Below are 3,892 nucleotides of genomic sequence, written 5' to 3'. Positions count from 1 at the left end.
ATATATATATATATATATATATATATATATATATATATATATATATATATATTTGAGTCTTTTTTTAATTGGTTGTTCACAACATTACAAAGCACATGACATATCATCTTTCATACATTTGATTCAAGTGGGTTATGAACTCCCATTTTTACCCCAAATACAAATTGCAGAATCACATCGGTTACACATCCACATTTTTACATAATGCCATATTAGTGACAGTCGTACTCAAATATATATATAAACAGGTGAAAGGGGATGCCTTATTTTACAGACAAGGAAAGACCAGGCATTTAGGGGGAAAAAAATTTGGCTGCATTGGAAATTTGAGGAAAATTTACAAAATAATTAATTTTCAAATTTATAAAACTTTCATAAATGCTAATCTCACTTTATATATTTTAGAGTTGGGGTGAAATTTAGAAGAAAACAGAAGGTGTGGGATTCATGGAATTCTAATGGTAAAATGTTTTTATGATTTTGTTCCTGCCACTTGAAGAAAATCACAAGTGTTAAAATATTATGGCAGCTATTGATAAGGAGAAAAGATATTAGCATACCACACATTTTCTAATTTTACCTATTTTTAGATCAATCACTGTCATTGTCTAACATAAGGAGGCACTAATGTCATAACTTGTCTCAGGTCAATTCCATCATGGATTGAAAGATCCCTGTTGTCTTTTCTTTTGCTTCTCTGGATCACTTTGATCAGAAAACCAAATCAAACTCCCCTTTACTTTGATCTTGGTCACATGCTTATTTGTAGAATTCTGAAGAAACCCATTCAAAATAGAATAATTATATAAATGTATAATCTGTGGTCTTTGATTCACTTTTCCTATGTTGTATTGTGATGTAGTTGCTGTCTTCTCATTTCTTTCCCTTGCAAAGGAAAAGTACAGCTATTAATTGAGAAAATTACTACTAAACTATCCTTCCACATGGGCTTTTGTGGCTTGATAACCTACAAATGATGAAGTGGCATGTCCCATCAAGGCAGTTAAGTATGGTTCTTGGTCATTTGTTTGGTCCACCAGAAGCACCAGGCTGGGTTGCACATTTATCTTCCACCATAACTTTCATTGCTCTTTATGGAGATTTATAAATCAAAGGTCTTGCTTCACTACTAGAAAGTGATTTTCCAAAAGTTCTCAGCACTTATACAATACAAAAATGAATGGAATGGTGATTTCATAATAAAAGCTCTGGATAAATGGACAAATGAACACACAGCAGTGGAAGTATAGAAATAATTAGATGAATCCTCATGCATTGAGGACATCACAGTCAAAGCAAGAATGAGAAGGCCTGTGAGCAGATGAAAAATACTTCAGAGGAAATACCACCAAAGTAGTCAGGGAGGTAACTTATGGGACACAGGTCTTGACAGATGGATAGGCTATTGGTAAGTGTTGTACAAGAGAGGATCCTCACCACAGTGATACTATGAAAAACAATGAGGAAAAGCAAGTCAGCAGGTGAGATGCCCATCAGCAGCCCCGAGAAAGTAGAATGCAAGGGACCCTAAAATGGTGGAGGAAAGGGAAATTAACACTGGAAAAGTAGATTAGCAAAAGAAGAGAAAATTGTTGCAAATCCAAAAAAACTATAGAAGAAAACATCACAAGGAGATGTTTCAACCCAGAGAAAATGAAATGTGTAAACACACAAAGACAAATGTCTTAAATTTACAAGAACCCAAAGGAATACCAATTAAAGTAGCAAGTTTTCTTTGTTATTGGTGTTCTTTTTTTCTTTTCCTTTTTTTTTTTTTGGTACCAGGGATTGAATTCAGGGGCATTCCACCACTGAGCCACATCCCCAGCCCCATTTTGTATTTTATTTAGAGACAGGGTCTCAATGAATTGTTTAGTGCCTTGCTAAATTGCTGAGGCTGGCTTTAAACTCATGATCTTCTTTCTCAGCTTCCCCCAGGTGCTGGGATAATAGGCGTGCACCACTACACCTAGCCTAAAGTAGAAAGTTTTTAAAGCATATTTAGGTTTTTGGTTTTAAAAAAATTCTAAACATATCCTTCATGCCGTGAGAGATTGGCATGATACTTTTTTGTCATTTTCAAAGAGTATTGATTTATTAAAACAAAACCAGAATTCAAGTAAAATCTTAGAGATGCATTTGGGGTAGCAAGAAGGAAGGGACAGATAAGAAGGTGAGTGGTAATAAAGGGAACATAATTAGTGGTGATTAAGCAAACACAAAAGTAAATCGGCATCACTCTCATATTTGGGCTTCACACATAAAAGTGTTATCAGAATATTTACAAAGCAAGGAGAAAAACACTTTATATATGTTTTTTGTCTATAATGGAATTACCGTTTGACAAAAGATGATTTGACTTAGTAAGTCTTCAGTTAGGTTGCCAAGCATATTAGTCATCACAAATAGCAAATCTTTCCCTAACTCAAAGAAGAAAAACTTTACAGTAACTGCCATTTTTTTTTACCATAAAAACCAAGATTTCTTGCTTCTTGCCACTTGCTATAAATCAGCTACTTTTGTAAGTAGTGATATACTCCCTTTGGAAGGGAGATGTTGTAAATCGTGATGTTCCATTGCTGACAGCAGAGATTTGTCATACAGCTCAGTTATTATGCACACACAAAACAATATCAGGTCATGAGAGAGGTTTGTAGTTGAAAGCCCTATTCATTTCTATGATGTTTCCCTGTTACACTGTATCATATTTATGCTAATTAAAATTTTTTCCATTTGGAGAAAAAACTCAAGGAATGTGCTTTCTGAACAAAAAAATACATAAGAATTATTGCTACCACAGTTTATCAATTTACTTCTCTGTTGAAAAACAAATCATTGTTGTGCTCACCAGACACTTAAAGGAAAACAAGGCTTGAGTTGTCTCAGAAGTAACAATCTAGAATGTTGGATAACTCTGAGTAATAAAAAGAAAAGAATACAAATTTGCTTTTAAAAGGGGAGAATAAAGAAAAAGCAAGAAAGTAACAATTCTTCTAAGTTCCTTCATCACAAACAGTTTCCTATTGAAGAATCAAAGCAAACTCCTAGTGACTAAAAGGTTCCAAGAGTCCACATGGAGCAATCAATAAGGGTGGTGACACAAAGCAAGTGCTAACAGAGGCTTTCAGATGTTATGGTTTTTGTTGTTTTCAATGCATTGTTAAAACTATATTTTAGGCGTAGAGCTCATGAGGCACAAAGTTATTTTCAAAAAGTGGCATTTCACAGCTCTTATTAAGTAGATGAACTTTGTGATGATGTAATCTGAAAATAATCTCATAAAATTAAACCTAATATGAAGAGTCAAACTCCAATAGACTTTTTCATTTGACATTTGAAATTTTAAAAAAAACAGAGACAAACCAAGGAAGAAAAACATGCTTTGAAAATCAAAATATGTGATAAAATTCACAGACTAGGAACAGGTTATCGTTTGTGAGCCCAATTGTCATCAGAGAGGGGAATGACCTCAGCTCAATGCTTTAATGTGTACAGCAGTCACCTGAGGATGTTGTCAGGGTGCAGATTTTTTAAATGCAGATATTTGAAAAGTCCTGACAATCTGAATTTCTAACAAACTTCTAGGCCATCCCAACAATGCTTTTCTGTGAACCCAATGGTATGAAGAATTTCTTTGTCTAGTGTAAACATTATCCATGGTATGGAATTCATTACTTCAAGAGGAAGCAATTTCATTTGGAGAAAGTCCTAACTGGTGTTTTCCTTGCATTAACTAAAAATTTGCTTCTCAATAGCTTCCATCCATTAATCTTATTTCTAAGCCTCCAGAATTACAATTATGAAATCAATTTTCTCTTTTACATGAAAAATAAAATTTGAAAAATTATATTCCATTTGAACTTTTCTTTTAATATATATATACTGTCTCTTA

General features: G+C 33.6%; 1 protein-coding gene across 1 annotated transcript in view; it reads left to right on the top strand.

The window, feature by feature from the left end:
- Positions 1-3,892, top strand: part of LOC107136240 (dolichyl-diphosphooligosaccharide--protein glycosyltransferase subunit 4-like) — an 8,595-nt gene that overhangs the window by 832 nt on the left and 3,871 nt on the right. The gene's annotated exons all lie outside the window — the stretch shown is intronic.

Source organism: Marmota marmota, unplaced genomic scaffold (genome assembly GCF_001458135.2).
Source record: "Marmota marmota marmota unplaced genomic scaffold, marMar, whole genome shotgun sequence".
NCBI classification, from domain to species: domain Eukaryota; kingdom Metazoa; phylum Chordata; class Mammalia; order Rodentia; family Sciuridae; genus Marmota; species Marmota marmota.
Note: the sequence above shows the minus strand (reverse complement) of the source record. Positions and strands in the feature narration are given on the sequence as shown.